The 14,788-nt window shown below is 36.0% G+C and overlaps 1 protein-coding gene and 1 long non-coding RNA gene across 2 annotated transcripts in view; one reads left to right on the top strand and one right to left on the bottom strand.

Moving 5' to 3' along the window:
* LOC101156758 (CXADR-like membrane protein) overlaps window positions 1-14,788 on the bottom strand; it is a 51,292-nt gene that overhangs the window by 21,076 nt on the left and 15,428 nt on the right. The window lies entirely within an intron of this gene.
* On the top strand, window positions 12,022-14,042 carry LOC144983792 (uncharacterized). Its single transcript, XR_013647601.1, has 2 exons — window positions 12,022-13,316; window positions 13,726-14,042. It is a non-coding gene; the product is annotated as an uncharacterized LOC144983792 (long non-coding RNA).

Here is a 14,788-nt window from a genome sequence, read left to right on the forward strand (position 1 = left end):
TGGACACCAGTGAAGATCACAAACCATTGAAGAAAAAAGGTTCAGAGCACTGTCTAGTGGGTCTAGATGACCCCACTCCCAATGTTAAAGTGCCTGGGATAGCACAAGGGTTAAAAAGGAAGAAAAAGTCAAGAATACCTGCTCCATCTGCACCCACTGCATAAAACATCTGACTATGCTTCAGTCCACTTTCTTTGTAATATGGCCTCATTCAATGTTTGTCTCAGAGCAGAGGACTTTAAAGAGCCACTCTGATGATGTTTTGTCTGTTTTTAACATGTTCTTGTGGCATTTTTGTCATGTTGGAGGATATGCATGAAGAAAATTAAGCCTAAAATTGCTTTTCTGAGTATTTCTCTTTAAAATTTGTTGTGAATCAGGAGCAGACAAAAAACTGCCTTTGGAAAAAGCTTCTAGCTGTGATGTAGAAGTTACTACGAAAAAGGCACACGCTTTCTTTTCTGATGCATTCACTTGTAGACACATGGATCCATTTACGTCTTTGTTTTCCTCGTCTGAGCTGAAATCTGGCTCAAAACTGTTCGGCTGGATAGCTCCCATAGTGCTCACCGTTTTTGTTGCACCGATAATATTAGGTTGGGGTGGTGAGGGGCTGTAAGCTAGTGGTAGAGTGTGTAAACAGATGGATGAAGTGAAGTAAGGTTGGGCTTACTCCTCCCCAACAGACTTTCTAATGAACTCATGAAAACGGCACATAATCATAATTACAAGACCACTAGGAATGCTTTTAAAATAGATCAAAAATATGTTTGGAGTGGAACTTTGTTTTTGTAGTTTTTTTTTATATATATATCTATCTATATGTTGGTCAAACCTGCAGAGAGCAACCAGCTTTTTGGGATTTGGAGGTGGATTTCTGTTGATTGTTCCAATGTAGAAAATGATTATCTATTGAAACATTTTCAAATGAAAGACAGGTAAAAATAAAAACATGTGAGTTTTTGCTGAAAAATCTCTACATTTTGAATTTTAATTTCCTGTTTTTTGTGATATTTTGCATTGAAAAAGCAAAAATATGTGAATTATCGTGGTGGGAGATGTTCAGAAAACTGCATTTCCTCTTCTAAAACTGCATTCAAAGCAAAACTTTTCTTCTTCCCTTTACAAGCATTTGTGTTTCACTTATGTGCTTTTCTCTAACAATTGTGCAAAGTCAAGCAGACGAAAGCAGCTTCACTGTTTCCTAGTCACAACTTTAGACATGGTTTGATGGACAGCTGTCTCGGGATGTGTGACTCATGATTATTTCATTTTCATTTTCATTTATTTATTTGTTCCTTTCATGAAAATTGATGTTCAAATGTTTACATGTTTGTCTTACATATTGAACATTTTCATGATTGGAAGGGAGCAGAATTGAAGAACACAATTCTTATAATTATCTGCTCCCTTTTAAACATTACATTTACATTTCTCACACCATCACCTGTGCTCAGATTTCACAATGTACAGTTCCACTACACAGTAAATACATTCCATTCATTTAATACATACATTCCAAAAATTGCATTCAACAGTCAAGTTTGTACAAACTAATTTGTTTAGCTTTATACATGCGTTTAAATTTAATAATATTTTGACAACTTTTTAACTGATTCTCCTGGGAATTCCACATTTTTACCCCTGCAATAGACAAACACTTTTGCTTTAATGTTGTTCGAACAATCTGTTGTTTGAAATCAAATTTTCTCCTATGATTTTCATCTCCTGTGGTAAACATAAAAAGCTTTTGTAGGTCTTCTGGTAAATCTCTGTTTCTGGCTTTAAACATAACTAATAAGGTCTGCAATTCAATTAAATTTTTAAGTTTTAATAAGCCTGACCTAATAAAAACAAACTATGATGCATAATTAATATTTAAGAGGACATGGGCAGCACTAAGTGAGATTGGATGAAAACTTAAAATAAAAATATTTTACCAAAAATGGATAGATCAAATTCAAATAACAATACATTTTATATTTTGTTCTTCTGGTCTTTTTGAAGTTTTTTTTATATATAAGCACACCCTTAATAGTGCAGATTTGAGACTTTAGTGGGTTTTATGGCCTTTCTTAAGCATTTTTATGTCCTGGTGCAGGACATGTTGTTTTTGCAATTCTCTCTTACTGTGCCTTTGAGTGAATATTTCTCTCACAAACTCTCACAAATTTGAGAACCCAGAGAAAATTAAATTTGGGCATAGGAAACGACCCCCACCAAAAAAGATGACAATATAGTGGGCAAAAAGGGTCAAAAAAAGGAAAGGGGGCAAGATATCTAAAAAAAAAATGTTTTAACATCTATAGGAGGACCTACACCATTTTGTTGCAAAGAGTGAAATATGGTGATTTTTACATTTCAATATGAGAAAATGACATTTTTGTTGAGGTGATTTTCACCAAATTTCACACACATGCCTCCAGGTCAAGTCCACAACCTCAACCAAAGTTTAGTTGACCTTTGACTTTAAGAAGAGGACGCCATTAGAAAAAAAAAAGACATTTTAGGCCTTCATAACAATTTAAACTCCCCTTTCTGGATTTTGATCTACCGCCTCCTAAATCCTCTGGCATCATTAGAAAGCTACTTGAGGAAAAAAAATATTGGAATTAGATGTTGTAGATATCTGCAAGCTCGCACAGTTGGCAGCTTTTATCCGAATATTGTGAAATTTAACACATGATTTCCTGGCTCAAGCTGAATGAAATGATTTAACATAAAACATGACTATGTTAGGAATGTGGGCGTGGTTAACAAAAAAACCATGTGTTGTCAGGGAAATCTAAAACTTTACTTTTGCTGATTCTTCTAAAAATTACACAGACCTGTTTGTCACCCTCAGGCGACCCAAATATAGAGTGGTTGCTATGGAGATAAACCAACTGAAAAGTGTGAGGCCCAGTCAGCCAATGAGGGCGGGTCAGGAGGGGGCGGCGAGGGGGGTCATGCGACGCTGCTAGTGGCTTTGTTTTGTTTCTGGTTTTCACACAAATAATGTCTGTAATATCTCTTTTCAATGTGTAATTTCCCCATTGAGAGACAAAGGAAGCATTTCTTATTTTCATTCTTGTTGTCCTGTTTGAGACTAAAATGATAACAGGCAGAGTTAAATTGGTTACAGATCTATATTATCATGCTTACCAGAACCATTTTTGAATGAAAGAGATTTTGCATTTTAAGCTGAGGTTCTCATTATCTTTTGCAGGCTGTGAATAATTGTGTGATCAGGTTTTTACGGAGATTACATTTTTAACGCATCTAATAATGAATTCCCCAGGCTATTTTCTCAAGTGTCTGGCAGAGATTCTTAATTTAAAACAGCAGGAGGCAATTTTGTTTTGTATTGTTAAAGCTCTCACTGAAACACAGAGGTGTATTTTTGGCAGACCTGACTCACATGTTGGTCCTAAACATTCCTTTCTTTGGATAAGTCGTCAAAAAGAGCTACATGTTTGCAATTGTCCTATTGTAACTGAAAGATACTTTTCTTTTTAGGAGTTGGAAATTGAAAAAAAAAAAAAAAGGAGCTCCAGAAAGGTATGAATAAAGTTTGAAGGCTTTGTTTGTTCCCATCTGCACTGTGTGATCTTCGTCCACCTGGAGAAGAGGAGGACAAGTCTTCTCTAGCTGCAGTTGTAGCTGTCAACATGAATAAAGTTCATGTTCAGTGAGCACTCTTGTGCTCAGGGAGTCATTTGACATTGGAGCAGTGGGTGGTGTGCTCATAAGCAGTCTGACATGAAGAGGAACAAACATGAAGAGATGGCTCTCTTCTCACAGCATCTTAACGATGTTCCCCTGAATTCTGTGCCAGCTATCGACACACGCTAGCTCCTCAAGTGAAAAATGAGCCTGGATAAAATAAACAGAGGAGGAGGATTTCTATTGATTTTTCATGAAACTCCATCAGTTTTCTACTGTAAATGGATGCTTTAAAAAAAAAATTATGCAGAAGAGCACAGCTTGGAAAACAAATCCTTTCTTTTCCTCATAACATTTAAAACACGAAAAGTCTGATAAAAACAAAAACAAATTTAAACACAAGCACGAGTCTTTTTCTTCACATTTGCACTTTTAAGCTCATAAAACTACAAAGCACAAACTGTTGCAGATTGTGGTTCAACGTAAGGCAATCCCAGATTCAGCTGCTGTAAAAATTAAATCTATTTACCTGAACTTTTTATGAAAATGATCAACATATTTGAATTTTACACTAAGCAGCATCAACCTGCAGTGATTATGTTGTTCTGAGGCGGTCAGTCAGTATTTCTGTTGGAAAAAAGCAAAATGAAAAACAGGTTGTGTCCGAACTCCGTTACTAATCACCATGGTACATAGTGCACTATATCGTGCACATTTTGTAGTGCTGTCCGCACCTACAATTCCAAAATTGAGTATTCTAGAAATTCCCCAGAAGTTTCTGCAAAAAAAACATATAGTGTGCATTGATGCTGATTAGATTGGCAAATATAGACCACAATGCATTGCTTTTGTTTAAATTGCTTTTAAAATCCAGGGCACTGGGTAGTCCCAGACTATATTTTCTTTTTTTTTGTAGTAGTATTTTCGTCACTATCCATTGTTTTATCATCAGAACAAAGTAGATTTAGAGTCTCCATAAAATCATATCGTAACACATATTTCGTTTTTACTTTGTGAAATTGGTGAAGTCATATTGCCATTAAAAAAAACAAAAAATGGTGAGCATGGTGTTCAAATTGCTTTTAAAATCCAGCACTATATCGTTTTTTTAGGGACGAGGAAGGAATTCAGACATAACATAAGCAAATCAGCGATCGCAAAACAAGATAAAGTATTTAAGATTTAGAATCTGCCAAATATTGAAATCAAAACAAGTTGTGATGGTGTTAGAGTGTAGATCATGCACAAATCAAGTTTTCTGAGCGCCTAAGTGTATCATAATGTTCATTCCTCAAGAAAGACAACCCCAAAGTATTTTGATCCTTCACGCATTTCTGAGTATTCGCTTTAAATACTTGCTCTCTGAGCATTAGCCCCTCCCAACCCACAAAAACGAGTGGGTTCTCACATTGTGATGTCACAAAGTGAGGAACTGCCTCTTTCAGGAAGAGTGTGCACCGCCAGGCTAACAAACACACACTTTTTCTGTGGAGTTAGTGCTAATTGGCAAAAACTTCTTCCTTTTATATGCATAATATGCACATCCATCCTTGCAAAAGTTTGGGTGTTGTTCATTTTCGTGGGAGAGACGCAGACACTCTGCTGAGGTTGACCCTGGGTTAATGTTAATGTCCACACGGAGCGAAAGCCGGGGCCTCAGAGATCAAGTCTTCTCCGTTCTGTGTAGGAAAATGAACTGAAACAACTCATATTTTGTTAAGACAATGTTCTTTAATGTCCCAAGAGTAATATATTATCATATATATGGCTATATTTTACTTTAAAAGGCTTGTGATAAATATAATATAGGCCCCCTAAAGGAAATTGCTTTAAAACCTGGCCTTAAAACATGTAAATGAAGTTAAAAAAACAGACTAGTGCAAAAAAACATTGTTTTTTAATTTAATGAATTTGACTTTTGATTCCCTAAAAAAACTTACACACAAGTGTATTTATTGGTTAGAAAGAGTAATTGCTGCTATTGCTGTTTTAAAAACTACCAAATCCTGCAAATGTAGCCAGTCCTGTATTTAATAGATCTCCTGTTTTCTTGGGTCTGACTTGCTTGGAATTTTCTAAAACTGTTTCAGGCTTTCAGGCATAGATGCTCAAAAGTCAAACAAGATGAGGAATCTAACAACAACCAGCAAGGAAAAACTATTTTTAGAGATAGTCATGCAGTGTACATGTAGACTTTCTGCATAATCACAAACACAACAAAAGAAAAATATTACACTGTCAGATCTGACAGGTGATGTCCTCCAAACAAAAATGAAATAAAAAGGTTGAATCCCAATTTCAGAGTGAAATGCTTAAGTGCGACTCAAGTTTGAGTTTTCAACTCTAGTCTTTGCTGCAACCTCTGGTATGTGTTACTTGTTTGAAATACAAAGGGGTGATCTCAGCTGATTTGTTTTGAATTCATAAGTTAAGCTAAAGTTCAACTAAAATATTAATTCATTTAACTTGTTGTGAAGAATTCTTCACAAAACTGCACACTAAATTTGGATCTTTCATCAATAATGCTGTAGATTTTTTACCCAAAAAACTAAAAAGTATTTATCTGCCAAGAAAAAATTGATGATCAATACATTTGATCTTTTTTTTAAACCCAGTTCATAGTGGAGAGGGCTAAAAATGCTTCAGCCCATCATTTGTTTGGTTTGTCCAAACGCTGCCCTCTGGACTGCCAATCAAACCACGGGTAAATGTCAAGCTGTGAAAACATTTACAGTAGGAGGAGTTATATCTGGAATGAGCATCCCACTATCAGGGAGAAACGTGCACGCACAACAACAAAATGTGTGACTATTAATAATGAATGAAAAAGGATAAAAATATTAATATTCCCCCCAAAAAACTAAGATGTACAAAACCATTCTGCAACCTGAAAAGTCGGGATTGCCAAATACAAGCTGGTTTGACCAACTCGTACACTTGAGAGTATGATTGCCTAAACACAGCTACCTAAAACTGACAAAAACATGACTAGAAAAACAAACAGAATAAGGACAACGCCAGCAGAGCGAGCGGCACAGATCCTCCCTCACAGCCAGTGGGAGAGCTGCAGGTAGAGCTTCACAGCCCAGAAGGGAGCAGACGTGCCACTCAGCTTTGAAATCGAGGAGTGATGGGTTATTCATCACAGCTTACACATCACATTTACTGCTCAGCATGTACTTTCCCACTGCTAACTTTTCTTTGCTTCAGTTACACGTCGTGTTTTGTTTGGATTTGATTGATAACTCTTCTCTACAAAATGTCTTAAAACCTTGTTTTCACTAAAGATATTTTACCTGGTTTTAAGTTTATCTTTGCCCTTAACCAGTCCAAGCTTTTCACAACCAGTCAAGACTGTTTTCTCATTATCCCTTGTGCTATCCTAGGCACTTTAACAATGGGAGTGGGGTCATCCAGACCCACTAGACAGTGAGCTGAACCTTTTTTCTTCAATGATTTGTGATCCTCACTGGTGTCCATGGATTACATGAAATCTTTCCACCTTTATCCAGCTTTGTCATGGTAGGGAGAACACGTCAATGTAAGGGTGGGGTCATCTAAGATAGCACAAGGGTTAAGAGCTAGGATCTAGAAATAAGGAAATTGTTAATAAAATGAGTCAACTCTTGACGGTAGAAAAACGTAATTTATGACTTAAAAGAAAATCTCTGTCATGTTTGGTTCAATTTTAAGAATTTTATTTTAAAGATCAATACAGTATTTTGAAAACGAAATATTTGATTTATGTTTCAGGTATAATTGCTAGTTTTAGATTTTATGACTTTTTATTAAGATGGGTCAAATCGTAATAACATCATATTCTCACTTTTTTCATATTTATTCTAAAACAGTAATTTCCACTTTGTACACCAGTTATTTTTCCACTCTAATCCTAATAAATTACAATTAGGTACATAAAAACTCAAAAAATACAACATTTGCTCAGAGCTAGCAAAAAAATACTTATTATTGGGCTGTAATACATTCAATTTGAAGTTATTCTATCTAATAGTTGAATCTTTTTAGCTCATTTTACCCTTTTTTGAATGCTGGCGTGGAACTACATTTTTCTAGGTTTTGGTATTTTATCGTACGATTTATTTTTAAGTAAAAATGATTTGCTTTTCTTCTTAAGATTATTTTTTTTTCCCCTCCATTTTAGGCTACCTCTTTTTTGTACTGTATATGACAAATTCTCAGTAGGAAATTTAACCGAAAATGTCCTACAAAGTGGTGGAAGCCACATTTTTAGGAGACACCATCATTATTTATTTTTTAGGGGAAAAGCTACAAAAGACATGGTGACTTATGCTGCTTGAATGCAGAAATTACTTGTGACATGGTTTCCATGGTTTCAGACAATACAGCAGCCAAAACAAAACACAAAAAGCGACCAACAAAGAATAAAGAATGGCATGTAAAGAGGCAGAAAATAATTTAAGTGACCTTCTTTTCTTTCCTTGTTTGACTAAATGTAACATGTGAGAATGGTTGTCTGGAACAAAAAGGGGTTTTCCAAGTCAGGAAGTGTTAAAAGGATTTGAAAACTATAAATATTTAGCTCTCGCTCTTGAAGATGCTTTTTATTCATCTGACAGCAGCATAAAATGTCAGTTTACGACAACATCTATGTTTTCTTCCAACCTTATGTGCAGAACAATGCAGTGAGTAGTGCAAAATGAAACTTTTACGAAGGTTGATTCTTTTTAAATGTAAACAGTTTTAAAAATTTACATTCAGAATGATTTAAAGTTACCATCTGTTTTTAATTTATTGCTAACACCTTCTTTTTTATTCCTATTTGAATCTTTCTTATTACCTCCCAGTGATGCATTCAGGATAAGCAAGATTTGCCACTAAAAAGAATTATTAAATATTTGATTGTCATTTCAATTATTACTAAAGAAAAGTTATATATTAGTCATCCGAGTGTTTAAACTTAAATTAATCAACTTATTTCTACTTTATATATTTCTTTTAATACACTCTTATTTCAAGGTTAAACCTTAAGTCCTCCTTTAAGCAACTGACATTTTACTTAACAAATGTCCATTCATGAATCATTATAAGAGTTAAGTCTTGAGTTTATAATAATTTAATAATACATCACTCAAAGCTTTCCACTAAAACTAACATGTTAGTATGTTCTTTACCAATAGTATCTGACAGCTGAAGTTCCATCATTACTTGGTGTAAATTTTAGGAAATTAACATTGTTTTTATGAGATTTACTTTATTTAGGTTGTTCTGAGGTCCAAACTGGTTGCCAAAGCTAGGATTTAAATGTAGCTGCATCAAAAAAAAAAGAAATAGTTGGAGAAAAACCAACCAAAACTGTCGTCTAACTTGAGTCCTGATTTTCCAGAACATGAGCATAACTGTAGTCCACCACGTGAGTTAGATGTCAGTTAATGGGCAAGCAAATGCTGCATTCATGTGCAGTTGAAGATGGCTTGATGACATGCAATACCTTTGCCTGTCAGAGAGTGTTTTCTTTTGCTGATGTTTCTGCTTGTTACTGCTGCAACGACAGATCATTGCTATTCTGTCTTCTCCCATATTGTACTAATCTGAAGTCTGAAGAGCAGAACAGGAAGTGATGATAGAGCCTTTACCTTTAAATAGCCCTCAAAGGGACAAACCTAACTATTAAAAGCTTCTTTGAATCAATAAAACCCAATGAACTTGAACGCTAATAGACCTAATCCAAAAAAAGTTACATTTTGGCTGTTTTTAACCTGTTCTTGTGTCATTTTTCTGCTGATGGAGGACATCTATAAAAAGAATTAAGATCGAAATTGCATTTCTTAGTATTGCTTCATTGAAATCCTTGTAAATCAGTAGCAGACGAAAAAATGCCATTTGAAAAGGAGCTTATTTGTCAACTGTTCAGAGGGCAATGGTGAGGAATTTTGCCTCATTTGGCGAGAGCTTTTTCTATGGGGGACGTCCCACCTTGATCCGTCCATTTTTTCACAGTCAATGAGTCCCGCCCCACAACTTAGAGGTGAATTTCTAATGTACTCCTGCTGCTCTGCAGAAAGTCCTGGAAAACACCACTGTTCTTTTTTTGTTTGTTTTTTTGGCTAAGAAAAACGCATAAATAAATGACCACTGTGAACGCTTTTAACAATAGTGGGACTTTTAACAATAGAGTGGGACTTTGAGGCTTTTTGGGACAAACTACAAGTCTTCGTGTGCTTCGGTTTCTGAAATGTCTCTTCCAAACCATGAAACAGAAAGGATGTTGTCTTGAAGCATTTTCACTGTCATCCTTTGTGAACACAACTGTAGAAAGTCCAGGAATGGACATGAACGTTTCCGGCCTAGAAACAGTAGCTGCACTGACAGATGTTGTTATTGTTTTTTTTTTTTTGGATGCACATGCAGAATCTGCCTTTTTTTCATGAGATACATGCAAGCACAAGCATTAAAAAAGGAGGATATGTCTATTTCAGTCAAGGTTTAGGGACAAAACTTGAAGGATTAAGGTAAGAGACTGCAGTGTTTGAATCAAATGTTAACAGAACAACTGAGTTCTTTGTTTTTTTGTTTTTGCTATGGGTGCTCCATGCTCTCACGGTTGCTCTCCTGTGTACAGACAAAAACATCATTTGACAATCAACGTTAAACAAGCTGACGCATCGCTCTGGTTTGAGTCATCAACTGTATGAACTGTAGTGTTGCTTTTCTGGTCATTTGAAGAAAGAACAATGACATTAAAATAAATAAACAGAGTAATCTGGATTTGGAAATGATTTATTTCAATCAGTCAAAACCTAAACTCAAGCTAAGCAAACAGCAGAAATATACATCTTTACACAGATATATTAAACTTGGATCATTAGTGTGTCATTTTTTGGAAAACATGTACATCCACATACACTTGTTGTAAGGATTCAGTGGTTTGGTTTTCTTTGTAATGTTTTTGGTTTCCTTTGTCAATCACACCAGTTTCTGGTTCATGATCCACAGCTGTCTTCAGTTCCATTGATTGTCCTCAGCCTATTTAAGTGTCTTGGTTTCTGTTCATCCTTGTCAGGTCATCTGCTCTGTTGTGTCACAGTTTTGTTTCTCCCCATAGTTTTGTCATGTTTCAGTTTGTTATTTAAATGTTTTATTTCCTGGTCTCCTGCATTTTGGGTCCCCCACCAACAGTTCGTGACACTTGTGAATAATTTAATTGTTGCTTTTAATCGTATAAAGTACACATTAAAGGCCCGTACACAGCGGGACGAATATTCGCCAGGCGTTTTTTGCCACGTTTTTTGTGTTCACACACAGGCGATTTTCGCTGAAGATGAGCCGAGTGAACATGCAATTTCATTCCCTGACATTAGATGGCGCTTAATGTAAAACAGAAATACTCCTGTACACAAGGTGGTGCTGCGCAACTTTACGCTTCTTGAACTCGCTTTTCACTCAGAAGAAGAGGGCAAGTATTTACGCGATTGTCAGAATCATACAAAGAAAATATGAATATTTCCAGCACCAGTAGCTCTAGCTCCAGTTCCAGCGATGAAGAAATTATTGTTCTGTTGAATGATGAAAGACGCCGGAAAAGACGTCGATTTTGGGTACATCCCATAGTTACGAGAAGAGAAGAACATGGGGAGTTTTATCGACTGGTACAAGAGCTGAAAATGTATCATGAGCGTTTTCGGGGATATTTTAGAATGTCCGTCAGTGAGTGCATCTTCTTCGTCTTATTTCTTCGCGGCAGTGTAGACGCTACTTGGCGTATATCTTCTTCGCCGTGACGTATGTGTGCTCAGCAAGACAGTTTTGTGTTTGAGCGCCCCCAAGTTGTGTTCTACTGTAACTTCAGAAGCTCCAGACACGTGTGCAAAAGCGCCATTCTCATTGGTCGTATAGTTTTTGACGCGGCGCGTCAAACCAAAAAAACGAACCCAAGGGTTTTTTTTAAAAATGAAGCTTTTACGCGTGGCGTTTTTCGCGTTGGTGTGCACACTCACATTGGTTCCCCTTTGTTTAGTCACGAGGCGTGTACGGGCCTTAAGTCTTATCCATACAGGATATGACACATGAGATTTGAAAATACTCAGTTTGTCAAAAGGAGTTAAACTAATTGCTTGAATGTGAAAGGGAGGAAACAAACTTACAATCCTACCCCTATTTTGTTTTTGTTGTTATTTTCCTTCTTATTTGTGAACTGTTGTTATTGCTGCTTCATAATGTAGCACTTTGAGATTTTTTTTTCCAAATATAAAGCGCATTCCTTCTAAATAAAATGTAATGTTATTATTATTATAGTATTTACAAAAACTTTAATTCTAAATGGATTGTTTGTCTATGAAAAACTGTAATGATCAATATTGGGGGTGTTTCCTTGATGCGCATATCAAGACTTGCGCCATTTAGGTTAAAAACTGAAAATGATGATGTCCGAAGCCTCGCTTACCTGGATGCATGGCCGGCCCTCCCTATACGCGAATTACGCAGCCGCGTAGGGCCCCCGTCACCAGCAGGGCCCCGAAGTGGCGACAAAAATTAAATTAAAAAAGACCCAAATCTGGCAACCCATTTCATAGAACTTCCTTACCAACGTGTGCTCTGAATGTTGTGCAAAAGAAAGTTGCCTGCACTTTAATGATCCCCCCTGTCAGCACACATGAACCAATTTGGCAACCCAAATAATGACGTTACACTATTTAGCAACGATTGGTCAACATAATTGCATCTGAGTCTGGCACGGTGTGCATTTACGAGCGCATTTTGTTTCAATAAAGTTGGGGAAAAGAAAAAAAAACAGCACATTTTGTCACGCTGATCAAAGCGACAACAAGAAAACGTCATGCCTCAGAGACTTTATCCACCACCAGGAGCTAAAAAAAGATAAAGAACTTCAACATCCATAACAAGGTAAGTTTGGAGGATGTTGGGGCTTTATTTTTACATTATCCAGCATTTCTGTGCAGCTGCGCAATTTACGTAAAATACGAAGCGATCTGAGGTGAAGTTTGCACATAAACGACCCCCTTTGTCGTAATTTCCAATGGAAAACTCGAAAATAATTTTGATACCCAAGTTTCCAAGATGAGGTTGGACATGACCTTCTAAAACGGCGGAAAGTAAAGAAAAGTAAATAATGACAACTATATGGTGGCTGAAAAATGTTTTAACTCACGTTATCGTTTTGTTTCATTGTTTTGCTAACACATATTTAGTGCGTTCTGCATTTTCCGGTTTATTACAGCATAAAAACTGCTGTTTATCTGTTATAGACAGGTAGTCAGGTAGTCTGAGTTTTACAACAATGAGTGTGTCATAAATCTTGCATCGGCATGAAATATGGAGAATAAAAACTACCAAATACATAGGAAATAAAGGTTCTCATCTATAAATGACAAACAAAATAAATGTACTAATTTTAAAATTATGAACATACAAAATAATACAAAAAGAAGTGTATAAAAGGCTTATATTTCCACTTATTCTCAAATTAGTGTTCACGTTTTATTATTTATAAGTAGGTACATTTATTTCTTATTTGTATTTTGCAGTTTTGATTCTACATAATGATGATGTTTTGCACAGTTCCGTCTCAGCCGACAGTTTCTTCTGCTCTCAAAAAGTATCAAAAAGTATTGGAGGTGGTGCAGCGTCCACATCCCAAGATGTTCCTGACTTCACTGAAGATGTCATCTCAGGTAATTTTAAAAGCATGTAAAGTAATAAAAAAAACAGTGTCTGCATAAACCCTTTTTTTCATAAACAGCAGCTGAAGAGTATGGAGCTCCAAACTGTTCATAATTAAATTAATGAAATATGACCTTATGCAAATATACAATCAAACAATAAACCTCTCATAAATATATCAAAAGATCATGAAATTGTGAAAAACCTGCACACAGATTTTAAATGAGCCACTAAAGTATTATTAGTATTCTGCTATAGATATTTTATTAACTTTATCATTGATTATTGTATAATAATAATTCTTGTTTTTTAGCTGCAGAAGAAACTGCTGTCACCACATCTACTGTTGAAAGGGGAAACATTTGACTGTTTGACTTTTCACTGTTTGCTTTTATTGAAGTTCTGTCTTTTATGTTCCAGGGGCTCCAAGAGAGGCGTATATGGAAGAGGAGCCGACTGGATCCAAAATTCCACCTACCTCAGATCCAGTTGGTCCAGCTGAATGTCTAACCACACTCTCTGATCCAGTAAGAATGGATTTGGTGCAAAGAGGTCCTTTTCAGACTGAGAAAGACTCTGACTTTCCAAACTCCCCCTCATTGAGCTGTTGTTTTCTTTATGTTGGATTGTTTTATTGTCATTTGATTTGCTATTAAGTTGCTGTTTTTAATAAGTTGGAGTTTTGTGAATGTCATTTGTTGACTGCCTAATAATACATTAAAAAATATATATCTATATATCTATATACATTTGTCATTGATTTTTTTTCTTTGCATTTAAAATTTGTTTGGCACCACTTAATGTGCATCCAACATGCAGGCAATATACTGTATTCAATTATTTGGCAGCAACCATAATTCACAAATGTATTAATAGAGAGATCTCATTTATATTACAACAACAGTTGCGTTTTTTGGTGCTGCTGACCAGTTAGAGGGCCCACAAATTAAATTTCGCTTAGGGCCCCCAGAAGACCAGGGCCGGCCCTGCCTGGATGTACCATGTGACTGATTGAGGAAGTGTTTCGGATTGTGCCGCAAGTTTTGACAGTTGATATGAATCCCTCAGGCTCTCTTCAAAATGTATCAATTGTCCCTGTTATGCTGTCCTGATTGTCACACAAGCACAGTCACGTAACACCTCCAAAATATTCCTACTATTTCTTCCAACCCAACCATTGTATCATGAAAATACCCTCCATATCAATACAGTACCAGTTTTATTTAATTTTGGTGCACTGAAAAGCCCTCTTTTTTTCAAAAAGCAACACTGTGCCTAACAATCCGGCTGTGTTTAACTGAATTAAAACACAGCCTTAAGTTACATAACAATTAGCACTGAGAACATCTAGAATACCGTGTAATGCTACGGTGGCTAACAGGAGAAAAGCTCTCAGCAGTTCTCTCACCAAAGTATTTCAATCAAATAGCTATTTAAACAGGTCACTTTAAATCTTTCTAAAAATAATAAATCACTTTATCTT

This window comes from Oryzias latipes, chromosome 14 (assembly GCF_053564925.1).
Source record: "Oryzias latipes strain Hd-rR chromosome 14, Olatipes_Hd-rR_3.1".
In the NCBI taxonomy this organism is placed as follows: domain Eukaryota; kingdom Metazoa; phylum Chordata; class Actinopteri; order Beloniformes; family Adrianichthyidae; genus Oryzias; species Oryzias latipes.